The sequence below is a fragment of the Balaenoptera acutorostrata genome, chromosome 2 (assembly GCF_949987535.1).
Source record: "Balaenoptera acutorostrata chromosome 2, mBalAcu1.1, whole genome shotgun sequence".
Lineage (NCBI taxonomy): Eukaryota > Metazoa > Chordata > Mammalia > Artiodactyla > Balaenopteridae > Balaenoptera > Balaenoptera acutorostrata.
In genome coordinates this window covers 74,262,484-74,277,561 of record NC_080065.1, presented here as the reverse complement: position 1 = coordinate 74,277,561, position 15,078 = coordinate 74,262,484, and positions in this window count along the sequence as shown.

Below are 15,078 nucleotides of genomic sequence, written 5' to 3'. Positions count from 1 at the left end.
AAATTCTTACTCAATACTTCTGATTATGTCAAGAAGAAAGTCTCAGTCTGGTGTTAATGTGTCTTTAACACCTAACACTTGCTAATATCTCTTTCAATAGAGAATAAGAGTTCAGTAAACAACTGAATCTCTGATGAACTGGGGCATGGGTTTGACAAGCCTCAACAAGAAAACAGGAGTCATTTGAACTGATGCTGGAGAACACCGTAGATACTTGCAATAGTAGGTGGGGAATCCACAAATCCAAGGTGTTTCTCATGTTAGTTTACTCAGAAAGTAGTGTATATGTAGAACTTTGTATCGTGAAAACCTAGAATATAGGCTTCAGGAAAGGTGAATCTAAATTCACAGATGTCAGGAAAATATCGCTAACTTTTTGAGTTTCACATGATAGAAAGCCATTATCATATGACGTGCCCCTTTATACTGCTAGAAGAGACAGAACATTGGATGGACCATGGCTTAGACCCACTAGACTAATTCTTGCACTTTTAAGTAAAATCCTTTACTTCTTTGAAAAGACCTCTTTTAAATTGCAGATGATGCTGGTCTGGGGAAAGGTGTCCCTGAAGAGACAGTAGCGTAAGTGCCCATGTTAGTACTATCTTACTGTGTGCACAGGCTAAATCTAATGCAGATTGAACTAATCTAAAGTTCAACATCTGTTTCATTCCAAGTGGAACATTTGAAATTCAATGGGAAGAAGGACTTTCAAACCTGGCTTTTGTTTTGACTAATTGCAGTAGTCAGTTTCCAGTTTTTGAGTCTATAAAGCCCCTTAGCTAGCCCCAATAAAAGTCCCATAAAGTAGCATTACAATTTGATGAATGTTTTATAGGTTTCATTATTTTTTTAAAAAGAACCATTGTATATAACTTTATAAAATTTTGAATTTAGTAATATTGAGTATCAATAATATATTGAATAACATGGTTAAGATCCTGTATGTACTTTGGAGCTGGACAAACTTAGGATAGAATTTCTCATCTGCAACTGAGTGACTGTGGGCAAGTTATTTAGACTCTCTAAGTTCCAGATTCTTTTTGTTATAAAACAGGGATATGAATATCATCTATCACATAGGTAGCATTAATAAACTAATGCTTGTTGGGTGTATTAAACAAAATAAGTAAGCTCTTACACAATACCTGGCAAAGAGTAAGGGGTCAAATGTATTAACTGTAATGAATAATCATCAAAGTAGCAGCTTTATTCAGCACTGACCTTTTGATTTAATAGCTTTGTTTATAGAACACAAACATTCAGGTTAAATGCATGTTTTAAAAGTATCTCTTTGATGTTTTCAAACATGCAAATATTTGGCACAATGAAAATGAGAGTAAAAGAAGTAAAAGTAAGAATTTTTACTTTTTTTTCTGAAATTTCTGGTTTTCCAGCACCCAAAACAATGGCTGTATGAAGTATATCCATCTTAATCTTTATTTACTTGAATTTTCTCATCACCTTCTTTAGCTACCTCTGCCTTGGGCTGTATTCTCCTCCCCACTCCCCTGAGAGGCTGGAACGTTTAGAACCGGAGGGCAAGAGCTCAGGGCTCCTCTCTGGGAAGTCCTCATTGACTCCACCACCTTTTATAAGGAAGAAACTAAAGCCCAGAGTGGATCAGTATTTGCACAAGTTCAACTGAGTCTGAATTTAAACTCTGCTTCTCACACTCATTCCATTGCACTATACTGGTTCTCAAAACTGACAAGGCTCAACCATTTTTGAAATCACTGTGGCCCATTTAAGAAAGGTCATTAAGAAAATGACCTTGAAGAAAAATGCTATGTAAATGTAAAAATGTAAATAATGAAGGAATAGGGACATATTTTGGTTTTCTAGAATCAGTTAGTTTTTTGTAAGCACTGTCCCTAAGGTCATATCCAGAAGATATTACACATAGACACAATTATTATATATAAATATTTAGTTAAGATTTTGTTGATTATTGTCAATATAGTAATCAACAAATAATAACCAAATATTAATAATATTAAGTCAATATATTATTATATATTTTACTGTCAATTAAAATATATTTTTTCTGTCTAACTAAAGACTTATTGTGATGTTACCAGAGGGCACACCATTTTTATGAAATTTCCAACCAATATTTTATTGGGAAAAAATTTTCTTTTTAAGATGGCATACTAAACCTTGAAAAAATAACCAGCTCAAACTACAAATCGTGTGGGAAAAAGTCCCGTTCTGTAATTCTGTATATGATGCTGGGATTAGGCAAGCAGCTGATGGATGGCTTGATCAGCCAGGGGCTAACCTGAAAACTGCCAACTTCCTGGACGTGAGCCAAAGATTGCCCTTGGGGTTGAGATAAGCCAGTTAATCTCCTGACTGAAACAACTAGTCTAGACATTGAATTGCTCAGGCACAGCACTTGTCAGGGATGTTGTGGATTGGCTACATTCTAATTTTGACCACTGCATAGTCCTGGGTTTGCAAGGGTATTTGGGGCAAGGGTATGGCATCGTTGCTATGACTTGAATTCAGCTGCCAAGAGAAGGTTATACAAGGTGGAGTGTTGGGTGTGCATGGATTCTTTTTAGATCAGTTCCCAGTCACCAGTGGAGAGAAAAGAGCTGCATAATAGGTCCAGCTTGTTTTATTCATGCGTAAGGATGTAGTAAGGAATCCGTACGCTGGTATTAGCCGTTCCTGATCCTCTGAGAGGTTCTTCTGGCTGTGAGGATCCTTAAAAGTTGTTGAGAGAGTCATTTGGGACTGCTGTATGCTGATGACTGAACTGGAAGACATACACAAAATGAAAAGAAGACTTTCTAATGAGCCAGCACAAAATAAAGGCAGTCTTTGGACACCAAGCAGAAATCTGACACAAAATTCTACCATTACCTGATCTTGTGATATAAGAAATTCTAAAACAGATTAGTCAGTAAAATGTGTGTTGCACAGGCTTGGAAATTTTCAGAGCAACCATCTTCAGCCTAGAGAGAATTGAAGACTCCAACCTACATTTGGGACTTACTCCATTTTGATACTTATACCATATCCCATTCAGTATTGAGCCCCTACTTCATTTATTTTGGGCTAAAAAGATGAACAAAATCAATTCTTTCCTTTAACGACTTTACATTTCAGTAAAGGTGGTCACATCAAATAAGAGAAGAATATCACCAAGAAAAGATGAACAGCCATCATTACATAGTGACTTGGAGACTGAGATTGTAGCTGAAATGACTGAAGGATTTGGACCCATTTAGAAATCTGTCTTCCCTCATTTTTTTACCTTACTCTGCACATTCATCTTCTCATACGCATCTGCTCCTATAGCTACTGCTTATGTTCTATGGATAGCAAAGTTTTTCTCTCTACCCTGTTCCTACCCATGCTCTGCTAGCCAAATGCATAGTGCATATTTTTTACAAAAATGTCCCATAGGAACTTTGACCAGAACCCATTCTTCTATTATCTTTGGATGTGACCCACTTGAGTTGGCTGTACCACATATCACCCAGCATCAATCTGAACTCCTGGAGTCCTCAAATTCCTTCCTTTCTGTCAACTCCACATCTAACTGTCCTCTAAGTTTAATTGCTTCTACCCCCATCTTGACTCCTCCTCTCTTACAAGTTGGGTTCTCTGGGATGCAGATTCTACTTTGAATCAGCATCTGTGGAAGAGAAGGGAAGGAAGTAGGATTGGGCAGAGGGGAAAGTTGAGCTGTGATGCAGGCCCTATAACCTCAGCCACAAGGATCTTGGGAACCAGAATGGCTTCCGAGTTGTCCAACATTGTATAGAAATGTCAAAGGCTTCATCCTTAAAGAGGTTCTGAGCTGTACATCTCCATTTCTGTTATACCTGCCTGTTTCCTTCTCACCTTATTTTAGGCTTTCAAAACTTTTTGTTTGAACTTTTCCAGAAAGTTTCGAACTGTTCCTCTTTCTCTCTTCTATATAGCCACCCATTCAATATAAAACAAATTCACATCACTCAACTGCTTAAAATCCTCCCATAACTCCTCATCACCTGCAGGATAAAGTCCTGACTTCATAGCATTACTTACAAGGAACTTTATGATTTCAGACCTGTCTACCTTTTCAGACTCATTGCTTACAGCTGCTCCTGGATCAACCCTGAATGCTAGCAATATGGAACTCCTTGCAGTTCCCTAAATGTACCACGTTCTTCTTTATGTCTCTGTCCTTCTATTCATTTACCTGGAAAGTCCTTTCTCACCTATTTGCCTACTAAACTCATCCTAACCATTCTTCAAAGTCAACTCAACTTTGTTTTCTTAAAATGTCTCCCCCAACATTTCTAGACAAAATCAAGCACTTTCATTTCTGTAGGCTCTTGTCATGAGATGTGATTATTTGTTTTTTATTTGTCTCTGTCTATGATGCGAAAACTCAAAGGGCCAGTAACATGTGTTTGTGCATGTATATTATAGATATATAAATACATCTTGTATTCCCTGTGCTTAGCACAATCTCTGGCTCAGAACTGTATGTTTTGGAGAAAGAAAAAGAGAGAGAGGGAGGGAGGGAGCGAGGAAGGAAGGAAGAAAGAAAGAAAAGAGAAAAAGGGAGGGAAGGAAGGAAGGGAGGGAGGGAAAGAAAGCCCTTTCTACTAGCTATAAACTATATTCTAATCAACACCTGTAATTGCTCTGTTAAGGTTTTCATGAGATCTGTATTGAATTATTTTGCCAACATAGAAACATAAAGATTTTGTGAAATTTATTCTTGGTATACTTTGGTTTCTGCAGGATTTTTGCATCTCTGTGAAAAAAATCACATGTTCATAGTTATCAACCACAACTCAGTAGTAAAATGGACCTGCCTGGTAGGGCTCAGAACTGAGAATCCAAACAGGCCCTCAGAGTGAGCTGCCTGGAGAAGTGCTGGCAGTAGGTGTTCAGAGGTGTTTGGGACAGTTAGGCAGTCAGTGTAAGACTGACCCACAAGTAGGCTAGCAATGTACATGTCAGCAGGTGACTAGATTAGGACACTGGGGAAGGAGCGGACAAGGGCTGTTTTATGACTGCAGGTGGCAAAGAAATAGTGACGCAGGCAGATATAATGAAGGCTTCTTCCAGGAGATCCAGCCATAAGTAATGGACACTCAGTCACACCAACTGGTATTTAGAGGCGGTTGACAACCCTTGGAAGGCCCGGCTGTTGAAGTGCTCGCTTTTTATGTACCAGGATTGAAGCAGAGAGTAAAGGAGAAAATTAGTACGGAGACCCAGGATACTAGGGTAGGGCTGTGTGGCAGAGTCTTGGCCACTGTGGACAAAATAAGAACTCATTATGGAAAGTAGAAGCAACATCATGGCAGGGCTGGCAGGAGAGTTGACTCCATGCAGAGGGACTAAATGTGGCCTCTGCTGTCTCCTCAGGTACAGGTATGAGAGCTGTTTGGCAAAGGCTTGAAGCTATAGCTTGTGAGAATGACCCTTAATACTAGAGAGGTAATGGACAACAAATCAAACTGCATTTTAGTCAGGATCCTGGGAACCTATAGTGTCAAAAGTTTCTTCCTCTAGTAATGATGAATGATCAAGAAATACCGGAAAGTCTAGGTAAGGAGTTTTATTTTGTGACTGCATTGAAAATAAATTCCTCAAATAGCCCCATCCTTACTGTGCTTTGACTTGTATATTCTGTACAATTCAGAAGAGTGAAGAAAGAAACAGTGGAGGAGAGAATGTGTTTAAAAATACACATTGAACCTGTTCCTCAGCCAAGCTTAAGGTGAGCAAAGCACTGCAAGAGTGTAGGAGAAGGGCCCAGGCTGACTTCTAAAGGAGGAAGAAAAGCATCCTTTGTCCAAAAGGAAAGCAAACATAGTGACATGGGGACGTTGTTTGATGTTCAAACTAGGGCATCACTGGCTGACTGCATTTCTAATGTAGAGCTCAGGACAGGCCGGGAGTAGGGCAAGAAAGAGCAAGTCCCCTTTATGTGCACGCTCCCACTCAGGACCAAGTAACCACAGAGAAGTGCTGTTGTCAGGAAGAAAGGAGGCATTAGATCGAGTCTGGGGTGGGCAGGGGAAGAGGGAAGAACAGGAACAGAGAAAGAGCCCCTGGGCTGTCTTTGGCATTTGTGTAGTAGACTGCTTCTATTTGTCTTCTAGGATAGAAAGTATTCCTTTTTTTTTTAAACTGAGGTATAGTTGATTTACAATGTTGTGCTAGTTTCAGGTGTACAGCAAAGTGATTCAGTTATACATACATAGATATTATTTTCTTTTTCATTTTCTTTTCCATTATGGTTTATTACAGGATATCAAATATAGTTTCCTTGTTGTTTATCCATTCTATATATATTAGTTTGCATCTGCTAATCCCAAACTCCCAATCCAACCCTCCCCTGAACCTCTCCCCCTTGGCAACCACAAGTTTGTTTTCTATCTCTGTGAGTCTGTTTCTGTTTCATAGACAGGTTCATTTAGTCATATTTTAGATTCCACATATAAGTGATATTACGTGGTATTTGTCTTTCTCCGTCTGACTTACTTCACTTAGTATGGTAATCTCTGGGTCCATCCATGTAGCTGCAAATGGCATTATTTCATTCTTTTTTATGGCTGAGTAATATTCCATTGTATACATATATACCACATCTTCTTAAACCAGTCGTCTGTTGATGGACACCTGGGTTGTTTCCATGTCTTGGCTATTGTAAATAGTGCTGCTGCTTTGAACATAGAGGTGTGTGTATCTTTTTGAATTACAGTTTTGTCTGGATATATAAGTGGGATTGCTGGATGATATGGCAACTCTATTTTTAGTTTTTTAAGGAGCCTCCATACTGTTTTCTATAGTGGCTGCACCAATTTACAATTTACAGTGGCTGCACCAATGGTGTAGGAGGGTTCCCTTTTCTCCACATCCTCTTTAGCGTTTGTTATTTGTAGACTTTTTAATGATGGCCATTCTGACTGTTGTGAGGTGGTGCCTCATTGTAGTTTTGATTGGCACTTAGGATAGAAATTATTCTTTTTTTTTTTAGAAATTATTTTTACTGTTCATTGGATGGCTTTGAGATGTGTCATCTCTGCTGAACTGCCTTGCCCAGAATTCCCTCTTTAATTTGCTTCTGGTTCAGGTGGGCTTCGAGAGAGATTCTCTCACAAGAGCTGCAGAGCGGAAGGGAGACAGCAGCCATTTTGTAGCACAGACACACCTTCCCCCAGGTATTTGGGCAAGTACTAGTTTAGGTGCTTCAGTGAAGGAGACTTTTAGATGTAATTAAAGTCCCATATCAGTTGATTGAGTTAATCAAAAGGGAGAATAGCCTGAGTGGTCCTGACCTAATCAGGCACAAGTCCTCTAAAGAGGGAATAGGCCATCCTTAGGTGTGGAGACCCCAGGTAGCAGATAGGAAGGAAAACTGTAAAACAGTCTACATTTCCGTCCTTGGAATGAAGCACCAGGTGGGCCTACGATTACCCTCCCTCTCCCCTGAAACAGGTTTCTGACTCCCCAAAACAGGTGTCAGTGTTCAGCTCTGTGGTGAGGGGCCCCTGATTCTGCAGAATACGCTTGTCACCAACATCAGAGGCAAGAAGAATAGACATGTTTTAGTCTACTCTTTTTGGGTTCCAGCCTGTTTGTGATCTTCACTCCTGCCTACCTGTGCACTATGGGCTCCAACGTGTGACATGGTTACTGCCTGGCAGAGACTACTTAGCCAGGAGTCCCCTGTAATAAATACACACACACGCACAAACACATACGCACATGTATATATGTATAAATACTTATTTTGGGATGTATATATATGTATAAATGTATATGGATGTATATATTTGTATAAATATATACAAAAGTATAAAATTCATCTATATTCTGGTTGAATCTTTCCTGGTTGAATCCTGACTGATACAACACCTTATTTTACCTTATTTTTGTATATCACTTTACAGTTTACTAAGTATCTCTGCATATTTTATTATTTTATGGCATAGACGAAAAAATTTGGGCCCAGAAACACTAAGTGACCTAATCTATGCCACACAGCCAGTAGGTGACCTAATCAAGATGTGAATTAAAGCTCGTGCTTTCTTACCTGACAACTCAGCTTGTAACGGCAATGCATTTGCAGGAAAAAAAGCTTGTAAAAGTGCAAGAAAACTTTTTGGGGGGTGGAGGAAAAAAACATACTGTAATTTGGGTTGAAATAGTAACTTCTCTTTTTATATTCCAAAAAATTATATAGAACTTCATATTTGGGGATTGAAGTTTGTGATTAATTCCAATATTTATAAAGAAATGAGAGAAAAAAAAAACACCACAGAGAGTTTAGCAAAGGGTTTGCTATTTACAATTATTATACTTCTTGAGATGAGAGTGGAATGGGCAGGGAGTTCTGGGTGAGGAGAGCTCTCCAAGAAGGAACAGATATAGAAAGTCAGGGAATAAAACAGTAGGCAGTCTATGTTCTCTCATGTATTGCTTGCATATCACAGTTCTGATTTAAATTAATCAACAGTAGGCCTCATGTCCCAGCCTGGCCACTCTCTAAAAATATTTAATCTCTTGATCAATAAAAGTCAGTGTTGAAAAAGCTACGTATAGACAAATATTTTTTCCCCTGTGAACAACAATAGGAACAGAATCCTGGAGTAAAGGGACAGTTTTGGAAATAACAGTTATTTTTAAATTGAAGAGGGGACTTCCCTGGCAGTCCAGTGGTTAGGACTCCACACTTCCCCTGCAGGGGACGTGGCTTTGATCTCTGGTTGGGGAACTAAGATCCCACATGCCACACGTGGCACGGCCAAAAAATAAAATAAAATAAAAAAATAGAAAGATAAATAAAGGGGAAAAGGTTGAAATGGATGTGCTTGGCATCAAGTGTCAATATCTAACTCTTAGTTGTTTTTCTTCCCTTCCCGCCTTCATGCAAACTGAGAAAGCCACAGCCCATGCAGAGTGGAAATATGTTGCAATATGCTCCCTCCCGCCATGGTGGGTGGTATGGGAGGAGGGCCCATGAGGAGGGAGCATCTGACTTAAGCAGGGCCAAAGAAGGTCCTCTCCCAGGACGTCTTATGCCTGCATCTAAGGCCAAAGGCCATTCCTTCCAAAGTGGTGAAGCCCTGGGAGGTGGGTTGATAGTGGTGTGCACCATGTCTTCCAGAGTGTGGGGAAAAGTCTGCACTAGGAGCAAATAAAGCTGCCCTGTAGAGAGATGAAGGAAAAGGGTCAGTGAAGAGGGGAGCCTGGTTATTCCAGTGGGTGGCCCCAGTGTCCCTGAAGGCCTGCCCCTCCTGGGGAGAGCTAGTTTTTGGATTATTATAAATTGCATTTCAAACAGCAACTAAAGAGCCCTGGGGAATAGGTCTCTCTCTCTCCCCTTTTGCATTCCAAGATGTGAGGTTTTGGGTCAGAATTATGTCTGCTCAGGGGTCAGGCCGGAACGTGCACCTCTGTAACATTAAGAGACTTAAGTGGAATGGGACAGTCCTGGTGGTTAATCCTTATGCACAATGGGTGGGACCACAAGAACTGGAAGCAAGAGCTAATGTGTGCTTGGTGAAAAGTTCAACGTGTCTTGTTTTGAAACAGAAAGGCGAAAATTGGGGAAAAGTTATGGAAGAAGGAAATATTTTGAGAAATTTTTAAATGTCCCCTATTATTTTGTAGTTGTGGGACTTGGGTTGAATTTGAATCAGTAAACTCTCAGAGGGCATCTGTAAGCATTTAGAAAAAGATGGTTAATTTGCAGCAGATACTAGCTTTTGTGCAAAGGCAGAAAGATGTACTGTGACATATGATGCAGATCACTTTAGAGTAATTGAACCACGGCTTTTGCATGCTTTCCATCCTAAGCTTATCTCTGTCTGAAGCCTGTAAAAAGTCTTTTCCCATTTACATAACAGGGCAAGAGATTATTACAACTAAAATTAGATCCAGGAATTGCTATGCATAGTGCTTTGTAGCATAATCAAATTATGATAAAATAGCCTTTATTTCTTTATAGCTATATAATATAGTTAGGTTCTTTAGTTATTTGTTTAGAAGTTAAGGAGTGGCAGTACTATCTTATTATATTAAAGCATCGCTGATTTTTAGCCAAATTGACAACTTGCTTGATTGTTTTTTAGAGATGCTTCTTTGAAGAATGGGAAGGATCCTGATAAGGTCTAATTTGTTTTTCTTTCCTTGCTCCTGCCCCTGCCTTTTTAAAAAATGTGGGCCACTGCTCCTGAGTTCTTCCTGTTCACCCTTATCACTTAACCTGATAATACCATCCTGAGAGAGTGGTTCCTGTTCATTTGATATGACCAGATAAAGGCAAGAGCCTTGTGCTTTCCTAGCACTGGAGAACCTTTAGCTGTTTTCTCTCAGATTCTGAACAGGGCAAACCACAAAAGCCTTGACATTCGTTAAACTCTCATTGTAAAGATATAAATATAGGAGGGGAGGAAAAACAACCAAATTGTCGAGGAAAGAAATGAGGAAGTGGGGGAGACAGGAACATGGAAATTAAGGCTAACCGGACAAAACTAACTGAGTAAGAGAAGAGGAAATATACTACAGGGATATGGCTATGAGGGAAAAGGAGGAGAGAAAGAGGGAAAATATCACCCAATGGAAGTTTATAACATGGTGTAGGAGCAGATTTCCATGCCTGAAAGTATGGCTCTGAGAGCTTCTCGATGGCTCCCACCCCATTCTTTATTACCATTAATGCTAAAGACAGCGGGAGCTGCAGAGGTGGCATTTTCTTCTAATTTAATTTTCAGTTACTGAACTCAGTTACTGACTCTTCAGAGCCTGAGGGAGGAAGAGCCTTTGTTAAAGCCGAGGCCGTTAACTTTCACTTTTCTCTTCAACCTCATTAGATTTCCCAAGCTTTGCTTCTAGACCTAAAGCACTGCACTATGGCTAAACTATGTAAAATAACGTTTTTGGTGAAAAGCAACACCTGCAAAAATGTCACACAAATTTCAACTTCAGCTGAATCCAGTGATGTCACCAAATGAAATCCTAGTGCAGAAAATGCGAGTAATAGCGTATTAAATTTGTCACGGGCTTCGTGGAAGTCACAGCCTGTGACTTGGTCCACGGCATCCTGCCGTGCAGTGATGAACCAGAAAGGCTTCTTGTCTGGCGGCCCCTTCATACGCGTGCCCAGTGGGGAGAACCGCCACACACACACACACACATCAGCTTCATTGAGGCAGGATTTGAAAGGGGACTGCTAACCTGTGTCAGTCCACAGTGGGCATCAGAATTCTGATTTAATCAGTGCAGATAACCCAATTCCCCTACAGGGGGAGATTCTTTACAAAAATGGCATTTTTTGATTTCTTGAGAATGACTAAACTCTGGAATGAGCACTATGTATGGTTGACTCTGAACAATAATGTAAATGATCTATAAAGGTTATACAAGGACGCTGTGATCTGTCTCTGCTTCTCTGTCTTTCAGGGCAGTGAGTGTTCTCTGCTGGACCCTGGTTGAGTGACCTCGTCCTAAATGGGCAGGCAAACCAGGAAGGTTTTATTGTCTCAGGACTCAGCTGCTCATAATCTCTGTGCCTCTGGTCTTTGTGACAGCTGTTTTCTCTCCTCTGGTGCTGTATTCTGTCCTTGATGAGAGATAGAAGCATTTAAAAGTCATTTACATGGGACAGACAGGTCCCTCCTTTGAAGGGTGTGCCTCTAATTGGATGCCTCTAATTTGCTCAGTGGGTGGCACTGCCCTTGTAGCGCCACTGAACTTCCTCCAAGCAGCAGAAACTTGGGGTGTGTGTGGATTGCTGCTTGTCCTCCGTCATGTAGACTCACTTTATTTGAGATACCAGCCACATAAGAATCATTCTAAAAGATATATCATGATACAACAGTTACTAAAGAAAAACCTGGCTTGAACAATAGTGAAAACATTTTATATTTTATTATTCTTAATTAACAAGGTGATGATATAAAATCAGATAGTAGAAAAACATACAAGATTTCACTTGGGTTTGTCCTAGAGGAGTATTTTACAAACTTAAAAAATATTTAGTAAGAAATATATTTTACATCATGATGCATTTATTGCAACGTACACAGTTCTTGTTAAGAAACCATGCGATGTGTTCTGATTGTTTCTATTCTATCATATCTATTTATTTCATTTAAAAATGCTACTTACAAGCTACTTTGTTTATTTCATTGCCCACCAATGGGTAGTGACACATAGTTCATAAACGACTTTTCTATAATTTTGAGGAACATTCGCACAAAAGATAAGAAAAAAATTCAGCTTAATGGAAATTAAGTAGTAGACTTAGGAGTCTAAATTCTAAACACACAGTAGGAATTTTGTTCTTGTTATTTTAAGTATTGAATTTAATTGCTGATTATTATTTTCAAAGGTATTGATCATAACTTGTTACACTGACTTCAATATGAGGTTTCAAACCAGTTTGTGAGTATATACAGCATTAAAACTCTTCATGGTTATTATCTTATTTAACCTTCAAAATTACACTAGGAGATACATGGTTTATCAGACGAGGAAACTGAGGCCAAGAGTTAGGCAACTGCTCCAGGTCATGGTAGACTTAGTAAGTAGTAGAGCAGAGTTCTCCCCAAGTGCTGTGATTTGCCCTTCAGTCCACAGGTCCTTAGCTGAGGCTCAGTGTGTGTGTGTGTGTGTGTGTGTGTGTGTGTGTGTGTGAAGTGGGAGGGGCCTATCAGAATCACCAGGGAAGTGCTTTCCAACCACACCGTCTCCCTCCTCATCCCCGCAAAGTCCTTACCACACTTGTCTGCTGCTTAGACTAAAGGACAAGGAAAGGTGGTTGGTCCAGCTTTTTGTTCTCTAAACAGACCTCACCTTGACACCTCCCGAAATTGACATTTTTATACCATAATAGTTTGTTATATAACTTTTCACTAGTGACTCAGTATGTATCATAGGCAGATTGAAAACTATACCAATTAGTCATGGAAATCTAAAAAATTAAAAGCACAACGTATCACCTTTTCTAAAGACAAAATCAAAATTTGGAGGTGTTATTGGTATTTGGAGGTATTTACTTCTAATGAAGAAGCCATTCATTAGGAAAGCAAGTCATTATACTGAGAGTATAATGGCCAACAAAGGACACCCCCTTCTCATTGCCTAGTGACGCAGTTGTCCAGTTGTCAGATTAGAGCTGTTGTTTATTGTAAGCAGGCTTAAATCAATGAAATTGGCCTGGGATAGGGTATACGGAGTAGACAGATAAATGAATGCACACAAAAAAATTCTATTCATTTGTAGAACATGTACGGACGCAAGCTAAGATATGAGACACACATTCAATAAATACTTCATTTGCCAAAGAGCTAGTTTATAAGCAAATAAAAGAAACAAAATCTAGCAGAGAGTAGCGTAAAAGTTAAAATACAGCTAAAAATATAAAGTGGGTTAAATAGACACCCCTTTTGGAGTTCAAAAATTATTTAGTTTAAAAAAGTTTAAGTTAACAATGGACATTGAAAACTGGAGTTAGTAAAGAAGAAGGAGGAGGAGGAGTGGGGAGGAGGAGAAGAAGAAGTAGGAGAAGAAGCAGAGACAAATGTCAAAGAATATTACTGGATAGTTTTTGAATCATTTTTCAAATCCCAAATATTTTCTAGCTGAACTTTCTGAATAGCAGTCACTTAAAGACTCTATCATATTGGCAGTCAATTGCTAATAAATGGATGTTTTTTAGTATAAGGGTTTTAATGTGTCAGTATTCTTTTTTTTTCCTACAAAAGCAGCATGCATGATTAGGAGAAGGCATTTTACATTTTGATGACAGAATAAATTATGTGGGCTGAATTAACCTTTTGGAAGTTCATGATTTAAGTATTATTTAAAAGGCTTCTCTGGAATTGCTTTATTTGGTTATGAGCTCTCAGAAATTATTAAAGAATAGTCTTGAAAATATAGTCACTAATCTATCAAATATAGTCACTAGTCAATCTTATCTAATTAAATATTTATTTTAATTATTTAAGGAAAAACTGGTATATTTCTCTGTCTCAAGCTCCTTCACTTAGTCGAGCAGCTGTCCTCCTGTCCCGTATGCTAGGTACAGCAGTAGGTTGGCATTGTGAACATCACTGCTGCTCACCAGTATTTCCAGCTCTCCTTACCTTCTGGCACCTGGGAAGACTAGCCTTTCCCACCTCTTTGAACGTAGGTGCAGCCATGTGGCTTTCTTTGGCTAAGATGCAGCAGAAAAGAGCACCTCTTCCAGGTGGCATTAAAGAGCCTGTGCAGGACTTCTTATGTTTTCTCTTCCTCTTTCGTGTTTTTCTAGGAGGGCACATGCTTCATATGGTAAGTGCTTCAGGCGGTCATCTGTGGACAGGCTTCCAGGAGCTGAAGTCTTAGAGTGAACAAGAAATAACATATGTTGTTCAGGCTTGGGGGTTGTTTGTTACCGCAGCATAACCAAGACCATCCTATCTGCGTTGGTAAATCAAAAATGCTGGTAAAGTAAAGGATCTTAAAACATAGTGTATATATTACTCTAAAATTTTTTTTTAATTTATGATAAGTAGGTATATATAAAATAAGCAGTGTTTTAGTTGTTATTAGCCAAGGGCTTTTCTTTGGTTATGAATTTGCTGACTGGAGTTCCATATTGTCTTTTGTGCATTACCACATAGATCATGCTTTATATATGATTTTCCTTGGAGCAAGAATGTGAAGTCACGGGTGATGCAATCTGAGTGCAGTTTCTTCTGGCTTTGTGCGTTGCCCCTTGCAAATATTCTACAGTTGTCTCCCTTAATAAACCTACTCTGACAGCACTTTTTATAGAGACTTACCTTTATTAAGTCTTTCTAAAACACTCTCCTTAGTTTTCATACAAACACCTCTCATTCTTTTTACATTCATGCTTTATCAGCTTATGTGGTATTTAATTAAATTGTGTGATTTTAATAACAAGTACAAATGGCAGAAAAATTTAGGAATAAACATAATAGATTCTTAACAAACATATAATTTATTTAGTTAGAGTAGAAGACTGGAGAATACTAGAGGATAGCCTAGGTCATGGGTTTTGATGCAGAGAGCATCAGTCCAGCCTTTTACACAGCCAACTAG